General features: G+C 30.3%; 1 long non-coding RNA gene across 2 annotated transcripts; it reads left to right on the top strand.

The window, feature by feature from the left end:
- The first annotated feature begins 8,115 nt into the window (after positions 1-8,115).
- Positions 8,116-9,560, top strand: LOC107895915 (uncharacterized). Of its 2 annotated transcripts, XR_001683517.2 has the most exons (3): positions 8,144-8,415; positions 8,512-8,893; positions 9,293-9,560. It is a non-coding gene; the product is annotated as an uncharacterized lncRNA (long non-coding RNA). The 2 variants fall into 2 exon arrangements; XR_005904945.1 differs by having other exon boundaries at positions 8,116-8,415; positions 8,512-9,560.
- The last annotated feature ends 4,740 nt before the right edge of the window (positions 9,561-14,300 follow it).

Raw genomic sequence — 14,300 nt, 5'->3', positions numbered from 1 at the left:
GCAAGGCCGTGTGGTTAATTAATTTAATTCGAATTAGGTGCAGGTTTCACACAGCCAGGATACATGCCCGTGTTCCAGGCTACACGGCTGAGACACACGCCCGTGTCTCTGCCCGTGTGCCCACTTCTGAGCATTCTGTTTCTTAAAATTAAGGTGCAGGGGACACACGGTCTAACCACATACCCGTGTTAGCAGGCAGTGTGTCACACACGGTCTAGACACATGCCCGTATGTCTACCCGTGCGGACAAAATAAAGCCATTTCCTAGCTTCATTTCTCACCCAAAATCACCCGAATGCCTGCACAATAAACACTTAAACCAATTCCAACCAATTCAAGTATTCCAATTGAACAAATTCGTCATTCATCAAAGCATACCATTTCATGCATTCATGATTACTAATTCACCTTAACTTAATTTAGATATTCACAACACTGGGTCTCATGAACTTAGCATAAACACATTTGGATGTATATATCATAATAGTTTACTAAATCATATCCCAAAATGAGCCATCACTAGCCATTCCAATGGCTAGGTTACAAAATGACACTTCATGCCACTATTGGCCAAGTTTCCCTATACATGCCATTACACCAAAATTATTTCACTAAATATACTCAAAATGCTAGGTTGATAGTGTGACGATGCTCCAACGATCTTCCAACCTTCACGAGATTCCGAGCACTATAAAACATGGGAAAAAAATAAAAAGGAGTAAGCATTACATGCTTAGTAAGTTCGTATAACAGAAACTAAACTTACCAATCTTGTTTAATAAATCTAAGCATACATAACATGTTTTCCATCCATTTGGCTAAATTTGCCTAAACACATACAATCATTCAAACATGTTAGTCACCAAAATCTTCATATCAATCAAATAAAATAGATGAGCTCATCAAGCAATGTTCTTTCAAGTCATTATCATTTTATCTCAAGATTTTCATGCCAAGTCAAGAGTTATATGTTCATTGAATCATTGAAATCCCGATGAAGGTTCAAGTAGTACACTCGATGTAATGACCCAAAATTCACAGGCATCGAAAAAGTGCATTATCGGGCCTCTGTCTTAGTGAATTAGATTCATAAACAATTATTAGAAATATTTATAAGTCTAGTAGCGTGTCTAATTACGTTTTAATTAGGAGAATTTAGTTTAATTTGGAGAAAATAGAAAAAAAAGATTAAATTGAATTAAGGATAAAAGTTGAATTATAGAACAATATAAAGTAAAAAGGGCTAAAATGGAAATTAAGCTAATTTGCTATACTTGAGGCGGCATATAAGAGAATAAAATCTAAGCTTTTATTTGTTTTAAATTATATAATTAATGATATATAAATATAATTTGTATAATATGAATTTATGATAATTAAATTATAATGATATTGTATTATAAAATAAATTTATGTCAATTGTGTGGATTTGATAAAATACATGTGTAATGCTTGTATTCATACAATTGTAAAATATATGTATATGTATATTTCCTTAAATAATAAGTAAAATATATTTATTAAATATTAATTAAATTATTAAATTATAAGATTTTTATTTAATAAATTAATTAGATTAAGACAAATGTATGATATACAATTAATACAATTTATGCATGTGCAAAAAAAATTATATTAGTACAATTGTAAAATAAATAATTAAATTACTTATTATTTAAGTTAAAGATATTTGTTAAATTAAATAATTAAATTATATAATTTTTGTATAATAAACAAATTGAATAATGACAATTGTAATAAGAATATTAGTACATTTGTTATAAAATAATTTGTTTACTTAATATTAAAGTAATAGATAATTAGAATTAAATTATTAATATAAAACAAATAAAATTAAATAAATAAATAAAATTAAATAGAATAAAACGAAATAAAAGGAAAAAGAAACAAAAGCCAACAAAAAAACAGAATAAGAAACAGAGAGCATTCGAAAAACAGGGGAAGAAAAGGGAAAGAAAAGAAAAGGGGAAAATTGGGATTTTAAAGCTTCAAGTTTGTTTGGTAAGCTAAATTTAGTCCTTTTATCTTAAATTTGATGTTTTATAAGTCTTAAAACAAGGTTTTGATGAAATTAATTTGATAGTTTGAAAGTTTATAAGCTTTTAAACAAAGTTCATGTTGAAAAAAAAATGAATTAGGGATTGAATTGAATAAATTTTAAGTTAGAATTAGTAAAAGGATTAAATTGTAAAGTAAGCTATAAGTTTTGTATTAGAGGGACTAAATTAAAATAAATTTTAAATTAGGGTTATATTATGAATACTTGATAGTTAGGATGAATATAGAAGAAAAATGAATAGAATTGAAGTATGAAATAAATGAAACAAATAAAAGAGTCAATTAGGATTAAATTTAAAATTAGGTATAAATTGAGTAGAAATTTAATTAATTATTTAAATTAATGCTGTAATTAATAATTTAAAATATTATTTTTATTTTTATTTTCGTAGCTAACAAGGAAAACAAGGCATCGGCATCCAAAGGAAAAGAAAAGATCGTTGAGGAGTAAACTCGTATTTCGGGTTTGTATTACTATAACTCAAACTATTTATTAAATGTATATTGAATTTATAGTTATGGAATAATTAAGATAAGGTAAGTATTATATTTGAAATTAAATATGAATATGTGTGAAAATTAATTTGCATATGAATTAAGATAATAGATGTTTGAATTGATTGAGTATTGAAAATTTTTGTGGAAATGAAATTAAAATTGGAAAAGTAAAATAATACCCTATTAACTTGTCGGACTAGATTTGATACAAATGGCATGCCATTGGATTTGTGATGTGATGAGGGGATTTGTAGTTCGGCCGAGAAGATGTTTCTCTTATTATATACTTCGGTTTATCCGAAGAGGCATTTAATGCCTTTTTGGTTTGTTATGGAGGATTTATAATATTCAGGATGTGTTTGGGCTGGATATTCTTGTGTGTTTGGGTGGAATCCGCGTATCTGTCGGAGTCCGAGCCTTGTTAATAGGGTAAATAATTGAAATGAAATTTTGACAATGAGATAAATTGTTTTGGGACTATTGAAAAGTATGAGAAAGAATGTATGAGTTAAATTATGAATTGAATTAATATGTTGAAAAAATAAAATATGAATTTAAGAGTTATGAAGTAATGTAAATATATATAATTAGTTTAAATGATTATAAAGTCTATGGTTGATGTTTGTAATTTATTAATGTTAAATAGTTTTGATTTATAGTAATACCACTGAGTATGAAATACTCAGCGTACGGTTATTTCCGTGCGTAAGTCATTAGAGTTTCGGATCCGGTCCAGCATCCAAAACAAACCCAACTCCAACAAGAAGATTTTGGTGATGTATTTCTTCCTTTTGTTAAGTGGCATGTACTAGGTAGTTGAATATGAATTATGTATATACATTTAAGTTAAATGATTTTGGTTGTATATAAATGATTATAATGTTTTGGATTATGAATATGATATAATGTTATGAAATGGTAAATTTGGTATTAAATAATTGAAATGAAATAAAAGTTATTAATTATACATATATACTAACATGTTATATTGTTTAAACTAAGGTATTAAATTATTATTTTTATCAAAATTGGATGTATTTGAGTATACCTAATCATTGGTTGGAGTATTGATATTGGATTGTTTTGGGTTTGAAGTTTGCAGGGGCTTTTATGTAAAAATAAGCAGAAATACTATCGAAATTTTTATAAAAAAAAATTCCGGAGAATTCGAACAAGTTTCGTTTCACTTTTAATTTACATTTTGGCTTCGAGCGTCTATTATTGGGACTTAACTTTTAAATTATACTATGAATGTTATTTTATTTGTGAATTATTTTGTAAGTTGTCTAATATGTCTGGTAATGCCTCGTAACCCTATTCTGGCGACGGTTTGGGGTTAAGGGGTGTTACACTCGAGGTGTATGGTTCTTTAATCCGTCAATTCTTATCGAGGGTACCCCTTAGGGCACTTAACCAAGGAATACACTCACGAGCCACATGTCCTATAACAGGATTACCAGTCCAGGCTAAATCCTTTATATAACATATGCTTACAAGAGCTCGATTAGGATTACCAGTTTAGGCTAAACCCTAATCATAACATGTGCTCGAGAGGTATTATATCGGGATTACCCGTCTGGGCTAAATCCTTTACATAACAAGGTCATTGGGATTACGCGTCCAAGCTAAGTCCCGTCCGCAAAAAATGCAGGACCTTATTAGTTTCAAAAAAGCATATACATTCATCAGAATTCAATATTCAATCGGGACTAACCCTTTTATCACCATTTCAAGCTTATTTTCATTTATCATCATAGCATACAAGTGAAGTAAATCAACATAAATCACATTACATACAACACAACAAGTAATTAACATAATTACATATCCGATTAAGTTACACGAACTTACCTCGACGCTTGTTCGCGTAATAATCTACTAATCCGAAATCTTTTCTTTCCTTGATCTAACCTCGAATTAGTGTTGTCTAAAACTATATAAATGAATTTAATCATTAATTTCATACATTTCATACTTAGACGGATTCAATTTACGTCCTAGGTAAAATCACCATTTTGCCCCTAACTTTTCCAAAAATTCTTATTTTGTCCCTAGGCCCGGAAATTGAAACTTATGCAAATTACTCCCTATTCCAAACCTAACCAAAGCCGCATTACAAATTTTCCAGCACATGTTTACATAAAATTTTAGAATTTTTCATCAAATTTTACAAGTTTACATTTTAGTCCCTAAATCAAGTTTTCTTCAAAAATTACTTTGTAAAAGTTGTTTATCTATCAATAATATTTCATTTTCTACCATAAAATTCTAATTTCTAGCATAATACATTCATGACCCATTTTCATACCTTGATAACTTTTCAAATTAACCCATCAAATAGAGAGGTTAAGTTATTCTGATTCCAAAAATACCAAAATTACTAAAAATGGGACAAGAGAACTTACCCAATTAGGCCTTGAAAGCTTCTTTTCTCTCTCCTAGGGTTTTCATGTGTTTTTAGGTTGAAGATAACAAAAATAAGATGATATAATTATATTCATCTTATTCATCTTTTTAATTAATCATGTATTTTGGTATTTCCAATTTAGTCCCTTGTTTTTTTCTATAATTCCATGGATGAGTCACCATAAAAATCTACATACTTTTATTAATGGTCTAATTACCATATAAGGACCTTAATTTTTGAATTTCATAGCTATTTGATCCCTATAACTACTAGAATTTAATTTTTACATTTTATGCGATTTAGTCCTTCTCCTAATTAGGCACTAAATCAATAAAATTTTTGTATCAAAATTTTTGCACGTCCTTTCTAACATATTACAGGTCATATGGTAAAATAAAAATAAAATATATTTTGGATAGGATTTGTTGTCCTGAAACCACTGTTCCGATTTCATTGAAAAATGGGTTGTTACACATCTTTTGACCTTACTAAACTAATTCAAGACAATTAAATTGGTTCCCAATAGGTTCTCCTCTCAGTCTCGCCTATCCAATTGTTCACCTAGAGGCATCAATTCTAGGTTTTGAAGTCTATTCAATTTAATCCAATTTTTACAATTTAGTCTCTAACCCAAAAATTAACCATGCAATATTTCAATGAACCAACTATCATAAGACTTAGTGCCTACTCATCATTAACATACAAATACCAGTAAATTTCAAGCTTGATAATTCATCAAATAACCATAAAAAAGACAAGGTTTATAGGTTCTTGGTGACTCTTGAATGAGTCTTTGTTGAAAATGACTGCAGCAAGGAAGATGATGAAACCACAACCAAAGATGATATTTTTGCACTTTTGACAGCTAACAAGAATGAAATTTATTGAATACTTTAAAGAGAACTCAAAATAACAAGAGAAAGTTTTGTATCCACTTTCAAGAAAATTAAAGCTACAATAAAAATGAAGAAGAAACTAACAGCCACTAACTATTAAGATAAGAAAGGAAAATTAGAAAATTAAAATTGGTGAAAGAAATAAAGGAGATGACAAAAAGATGATTAAAAAGCCTCATTTTTAGTTTGGTGTCGAGTTGCCTTTTCTATAACCCTAACATTTGAAAAAAATACCCTTAAAGATAATGATTTGACTTGAGTTTATGTTAGATACAAAATTTATCATGCAATATTTTACACTCCGTCAAACTTTATGTGAATTTGGATGCCTATTTATCGCTTCAAAATGAATTTAGATCCAACCAAACTTACTCGATAAGAATGGCTTTAATAAACAAAGGCGATTGTTCTTACAAGGAAAAAATCCAAAAAACTCAAAACGGGGTTTCTATATTGCAGTTGTTTACGATGATAAAGATGGGAAACATATATAGTCATCATTCAAAACTAATCTAAGTGAAGTGAATTAATTTTTTTAAAAATTTAGAAAATTATTGATTAAATGAGAGGTATTTGGTGTTGGCGAGTGGGGATAAAAATAAACTAATGAGAAATTAACGAAAGCTTCAAGGAATGTAGTAATGCCACTTTCTTTAAGGATCTATTCACTCCCACCTATATATAGTGTGCAAAAGAGTTACTAGAAAATAAATCTCGAATATACAATGAAAACTAATGACTGTCTTCATTTTGCACTGAAGGAAACAGTCCACTAAGTACTGAGCAGAGCATAACAAGGATATTAATTTCTACAAAGAATTTCTGCAATAATTCTTTATAGAACAATTTAAGAATATAAAAGACGGTGAGAGATAAAAAAGAAACTTTTTTCTATGTTTCTAGGTGTATCCAACAAATGAAATTCCTCTCCTATTTATAGAAGGTTTCATGTCTCTTCATATGGACATAATTACCCAATCGGATAGTCATATTTTTAACCACAAACATAATTATTCAATAGGTATCAACTTGAATAATTATGGCCCATTTTTTATTAATTAAGTGATATAACTTTTGATGAAAAGAGACATAACTGATCAGTATGAATAGTGACAATTATTGCTTAATTACCCAATAACATTATTTTTGGACCACTTTAACTTTTTAATTATAATAATTAGAACATTATAAATATTTTATATTTTAAAAATGTTACCACATTTGGATGAACCCTGAGGGAATCAAAATGATGGCAATTTTTGTATCTAAATCTACTGGCGAATTCCAGAAAGATAATGCTAAAAGGAAAAAAAAAAAGAAAGAGAATTAATGTTGCGTTAATCTGCGGCCAAATGGAGCCAGTCACAATTATTTATCATTTCAATTTTTTTCTCTTTACGACACTTGTCTTTGTTATTAGTGTTGCAAATGGGGAAGCAGCCACAGTTATTTATCCTTTCAGTTATTCAATACTGTCGTAGTGTTGCGGTTGCAAATGTTGCAGATGATACGTAATATATAATCATCATTGTGAATTGATTTTTTTCTTCCAATTAAAATCACCATGTTTTTTAAATATTATATTATATTATATATATATGTACATTTTACTATCATAATTTATTTTTTCTTCTAATAATTTACAAATATAATTATTCTGATTTTATAATCAATGAAAAAGAATATAGATAGTCATACCATATTAAAAATTATTAAATTAAATCATGGACAATAACCAATTTTATATTATAAAAGAAAACATCGCATATTAATTGTATTATTGTATTGATCAGTATGGCTTTACATAACAGATTTTGAACATAACAATAATGATGCAGTGCAGTTCTCTATAGCATTAAGTTGATTTTGTTGTTCGATAAGGTTAATTTCCATTATAATACAACCCTAATGTTACGATACAACCATCTAGAAATGGGAATTGAGCATAGAAAGAGTAAAGATGGCCTTATCCACCTTTACCCCACATTTGAATGGACAATTAAAAAGGATTCCTGTCCGTGGATGTCAGTTATATCCATAACCTCCACCGCACTTCTTTTATTAATAACTTTTCAATTTAATCCTACTAGATCTATATCACGTGTTGCACATTTTATATGTTTATTTTTAAATTTATTAAATAATATATTTTTTATAATTTTTAAAAAATATATATTTGCTAATCTAATGAGATTTGACCTAATTTATAATAAAAGACTATTGATTTTGAAATATATATATATTTTTGAAATGAAGATCTACTGATGCATTAAATGGAAGAAAAAAAAGGGTTACATCCCACCCACTATTAGCTGTCAAAATAAATTTCCTGTTTCCCCTAACTTAACTTAAAAAAACTTCACAAAAGCAGCCCTTAAAGAAAACCAAAAATTAAAACCCTAATAATCCTAATTCAGAACAAAACAATCAAACAAAACCAAAGAAATCCGGCGTGTAACCAAACCGTCAGCCGCCTTCTTTTTTACCTTTCGTCTCTTCATCAGTGTTTGTAGCAGGAGTGGATCTATATTTCTGGTAAGATTGTTTCCTGTAATCTTGCTCTGGCCTTTCCCTCCTTATTCTCTGAGTTTTCATCTCATCAAGACTCACATTTTTCATAATTTTACTTAGATATTCTCGAAACTTCTTCTCTGCCCATTCTCCCTCTGTCCAGAGCTGGTATTCTTTCCACTCTTTCTGGTGCTTCCTTGATCCAAAACATCGAAGAGTCGAACCTTTTTCCTTTCTGTGCCATTTCGTGTGCTGCACGATTCGCCATACGAGGTACGAATCTAAACTTTATATAATCAAAATTCTTAATCCTTGCTTTACTTTCTTTTATCAAAGCAGCACTAACCGATTCATCTTCTATTGCATCCACCACTTTTTTGATAATGCTAAATGAGTCCCTTTCAACCATTATTCTCCGAAAACCTAGTTCTTCAGTATAGATTAACGCCTGAACACATGTTCATGCTTCTGCAATTGTCGCATCTCTCACATGCAAATTTGGGTAAGTGCTTGCTGCCATTTTAATGCTTTCGCTATTTCTAACAATAATCCCTGAAACAAAGCTGCTTATGTAATTGTTAAAACATGCATCAAAATTTACTTTGACACTATCTCCTTCCGCTGGTTGCCAAACAGTCTCCTGTTTTTCTTGCATGCCTTTCAATATAATACCCATGCTATCAATTTCTGATATGTAGGCGTTTCTGAAAGAAACTACTCCAAAAACGTTTTGTCCCGTTCCATTGTGATAGACCATATTACGATTGTACCATAGGGCCTAGAATATAACTTCTAATTTTCTAAGATAAAGCATATCTCCTGTTGATAACTCCGTAGCTAACCAAGTTATCCAATTCTGGTTCTTAATATTGTTCGAGTATGTTACTCCCATACTTTGCAGGACTTGTTCGGTAAAACGACACTCACGAAAGATGTGTTCAACATATTCTTCATTATTTCGACATACTGGGCATAAATTTTGTACTTCAATATTTCTTTTGCTGTAAATTTGATAATATGGGCATGTAATTTTTAATGATTTTCCAGCATGTAATATTTCTTCATATTTTTGTAAAGAGGGATTTTTATAACTCATTAGATTAGCACTGGTGGTTGTATCTGCTACTTCAAGCCATCTGTACCAGCTTTTGATTGAGTAGATTTTGAAATTTTTGCCCCTCTAAACCAAATGGTCATCTTGATCACAGCTTGATAAAGGTATGTCTAGTGTACTTCGTGTAGTTTCCTCATCAAAAAAGTTTTCAATAATTTCTTCTTTCCATAAAGCCGTATGTAATAGTCTATTTTTTAGTGAAATTGGAACAGTAGTCTCGGAATTACAAATTTGATCTGAAAACAAAATTTATTTTTATTTTATTACATGTTTCGTATTATTTGGAAATGTCATGTGAAAATCTCGATAAGAAAATTTTATTGATTAAGTGCTTAATTACGAGAAGGACTAAATTGTATAAAATATAAAAGTTAAATTCTAGTAGCTACAAGGATTAAATAGCTATGAAATTTAAAATTAGAATTCTTTATATGATAAATAGACCATTAAAGAAAAATATGTAGATATTTTAGTGACTCATTTATAGAAATTTAAAAAAAGGGCAAAGATTAAATTGAAATTTGAAATAATTTAATTAATTAAAAGATGAAAAAAGAATACCATCTTATTTTCTCATCTTCTTTCTCAAAAATACATGGAAGCCTTAGGAGAGAGAGAATAAATTTTCTTAGTTTAATTGGATAAGTTTTTTTTGTCCCGTTTTTAGTAACTTTAATATTTTTGAAACTGGATATCTTAATCTATCTATTTAGGGGATCAATTTAAAGAGTTATCAAATATTGGAAATTAGGTCATGAATATATATGTTGAAAATTAGAAATTTATGGCTGAAAATTAGAAATTTATGGTATAAAATTAAAAGTTGTTGATAGATGAACAATTTTTACAAAGCGACTTTTGATAAAAACATTATTTAAGGACTAAAACTTGTAAAAATTGATAAAAAATTCTGAAATTTATAGAAAATATGTGCTGTAAATTTTATATTGAAATTTTGGTTTGGCTTGGAATAAGGAGTAAATTTCCTGAATTTCAATTTTTCGAACCTAGGGATGAAATTGAAATTTATGAAAAAGCTAAGGGTAAAATAATAATTTTTCTTAGGACGTAAAATGAGTCCAAATAAATATGAAATGTGTGAAATTGATAATTAAAATTACATAGATCCGGACAACACAAATTCGAGGTTGGATCTAGGAAAAGAAAATGTTTCGGATTAGTAGATTTTATATGCGAACTAGTGTCGAGGTAAGTTCGTGTAACTTAATTAAGCATGTAAATATGTTAAATTTAATGTTGTGCTGTATGGAATGTGACTTACATTGATGTGAATTATTTTGATTGCTATGATGAAAAATTGAATGCATATTTGAAATGATGAAAAAGGGTTAAGCTCTGTTTAAATATTAAATTCCGATGAATATATGTGATTTCCCGAAATGAATGAGGTTCTGTATTTTTTTTCTAACGGGATTTAGCTCGTACGAGTAATTTTATGGATCTCATTATAGAAAGGATTTAGCCTAGGCAGATAATTCTAATATAATCCCTCTCGAGTATTTGTTACAATTAGGGTTTAGCCTAGACTGGTAATCCTAATTGAGCTCTTCTGAGCATACGTTACATAATGGATTTAGCCTAGACGGATAATCTTGTAATACGATATGTGGCTCGAAAGTGTGATCCTTGATTAAGTGCCCTATGAGTACTCTTGAATAAGAATTGGTGGGTTATTGAATCGTACACTTCGAGTGTACTACTTGAGTATCCATCGAAATATCAATGATTCTACGGACAAAACTCTTGGCATGATAAGAGAATTACAAGATGAAATGATAATGTCTTGAAAGAATATTGCATGATGAGCTAATCTATGTTTACTTGACTAATGTGAAGATTTTGTGACTAAGATGTTTGATTGAATGTATGTGTTTAGGTAATTTTGCCAAATGGATGGAAAACATGATATTGTATGTTTAGATTTAATAAATGGGATTGGTAAATTTATTTTTCGTTATACGAACTTACTAAGCATGTAATGCTTACTCTATTTTATTTTCTCTTGTTTTATAGTACTTGGAAGCTCACAAAGGTTAGAGATCATTGGAGCATCATCACACTATCCACTAGCTTATTTTGGGTATATATATAGTAAAATCATTTTGATATAATGGCATGTATAGGTTAACTTCGCCATAGATGGCTTAAATATGTGGTTTGTAATCTAGCCATTGGAATGGCCAGAAATGATTGTTTTTGATATATTTAAAATGTCATACTATGGTAGCTACATACATGTCAATGGTTGCTCAAATTATGCTTAACATATGGAATATGTCAAGGTAAGATTATAAACATGTATGCATGTAATGATATGGCATGTTAAATGATAGAGTTTGCTTAATTTTGAATGCTTGAAATGGTTGGTATTTGCATGTGAGTTAAGTGCAGGTCATTGGTGTGATTTTGAGTGAGAAATGAAGTTAGAAATGACTTCATTTTGTCCACACGGGCAGACACAAGGGTGTATGTCTAGACCGTGTGTAACACACGGCCTGGTACATAGGCATGTGCAGGGGTGAGCAAAATTCGATTTGATTCGAAAAACTCAATAAAAAATTCAAATTTTGAATTAATTATTTCAAGTTATTTGAGTTAATCAAGTTATTTGAATCAAATTGAATAAAAAAATTTAGTTTTTCGGTTTAACTCGAACATGAATTACACAATTCGAGTTATCCGAAAATTCGAATAGAAAAGACAAAAATACGTCGTTTTGATAAATGTTTACTTTTTTAAAAGTTAAAATTCAAAATAATTAAGTTAAAAGTTAAAACTACGTTGTTTTGATAAATGTTTACCCATTAAGTGCAAAATTATTATATTGTTCATGTAGTTAAATAATCTTGCACTTTGTCTACTAGTTAAATAATCGGTCCATCTAAAAGCAACATTAAGTATAAATAATAGGATTCGTTAACTCTAATAAATTTGACTCGAAATTTTTTTACTCGATTCGATTCGATTCGAAAAAAATTCAAATTGAGTTTGGTTGCTAAAATAGAATTTGTCAACTCGACTAACTCGAAAATTTTTCGCTCAATTCAATTCGACTCGATCGAATACTCACCCCTAAGCGTGTGGTTAGGTCGTGTGTCCTCTGCACCTTAAAAAAATTAAGAAATAGAATGCTCATAATTGAGCACACAGGCAGAAACACGAGCGTGTGTCTTAGCCATGTGTGCTACACGGCCTAGAACACGGGTGTGTCTTGGCCATGTAACACCTGCCGAAGAGTTACATGGGGTCGAACACGGCTTGTAGCACGGGCATGTCTTAAGGTCACACGAGCGTGTCCCTAAACCACACGGTGTGTGAGCCCTGCACCTAGGAAAATTTTTGTAATTTGGCCAAAAATTCTTAGAGTTTCTGATTCAATCCCGATTTGATTTTAATGTTCATATTGGGCCACAAGGGTCCATTCAAGGGATGATGTAAATAATCTTGGTTAATGAATAGTAATTTATGTGAGTTCTCTGAAAAATATTCTGAAAGTTTTGGTAATGCTTCGTAACCCTATTTCGCGACGGATAGGGGTTAAGAGGTGTTACACTGAATTTATTTCAATTAAATCAATGACCCTTCTGTATCTTGTATTAATTTCGTGTCCTTGAATTCTTCGTTGTCCAGGCTCTAACAACCAATTGTCATTTCATATATTAATTGCAACACCCTTTACCCATGTCCAACGCTAGGATAGGATACAAGGCATTACCAGACTTAAATATACACATACATGTAAAATCGATCCATAAAATTACAACCAATTCAAAAACATTTAAACACATGCATATCGTCCCTTATACGGGCCTATGAGGCCTAAAACACACATCGAGGGTCGTTCGGGATAAAATAAGAACTTCTAAAAATTTTACAACACTTGCAGAAATTTTCCATGTTTAGAAAGTCACACGCCCATGTGGATTAGGCCGTGCGGTCACACACGCCAGTGTGGCTTGGGATACGCCCGAGTCTTCATCTTGTGTAGCTCTCTGTTTATGATGTTAGCAACGAAATAGGGTCACACGCCCGTGTGCTAAGGCCGTGTTCTCCACATGGCTGTGACACAAGTCATGTCTCTGCCCATGTGGCCAACACTTAGGTTATTTTCTAAGCCTTGGTCAACCATAATCCCTCACACATATATACAACATCAATGATATATAACATGACATCCATTTAACGATTAAACATCCTCAATTAAGTCACAAACATAGCATTTGCATGTCATCATACTTGTGTTTCTCATACTCATTTTATATCAAGTCTAGACATACCAAATCATATTAATTTGGTCTTGTCATCTTCACTACCACTTATACCCTTATACCATGGTTGTCTTCATGCTGATATTCTCAACTTAGTCATCTATCATTCATAGTCATGTTTAATTCATATCCTTAATGTCACATATCACCCACTCACATTAACATGTTTCCATAAGGCATTCCACCTTAATTCCTTTCTTCATTAACATCATTAACTTACTCTAAATTTACACTTTTATACTAAGAATATGGTCACATCTATTGATCAAAGTTCATCCATCAAATATGCATGCCATATCATACATTCATCGATACCAAGCCATCACAACATGCACATATCATAAAGAAATAAGTTTCTATACATGCCACTCACTTCAAAACACTTAAGGCTTATTAATACCCCAACTTGATAATTTGATAGTGTGATACTGCCTCCAACGATCTTCAATCCTGAGTTAACCTGACAACACTAAAGAAATGGAAAGGAGGGGGTAAGCTTTATAGCT

This window comes from Gossypium hirsutum, chromosome A11 (assembly GCF_007990345.1).
Source record: "Gossypium hirsutum isolate 1008001.06 chromosome A11, Gossypium_hirsutum_v2.1, whole genome shotgun sequence".
NCBI lineage: Eukaryota > Viridiplantae > Streptophyta > Magnoliopsida > Malvales > Malvaceae > Gossypium > Gossypium hirsutum.
This window is presented reverse-complemented; position numbering and strand designations above follow the sequence as displayed.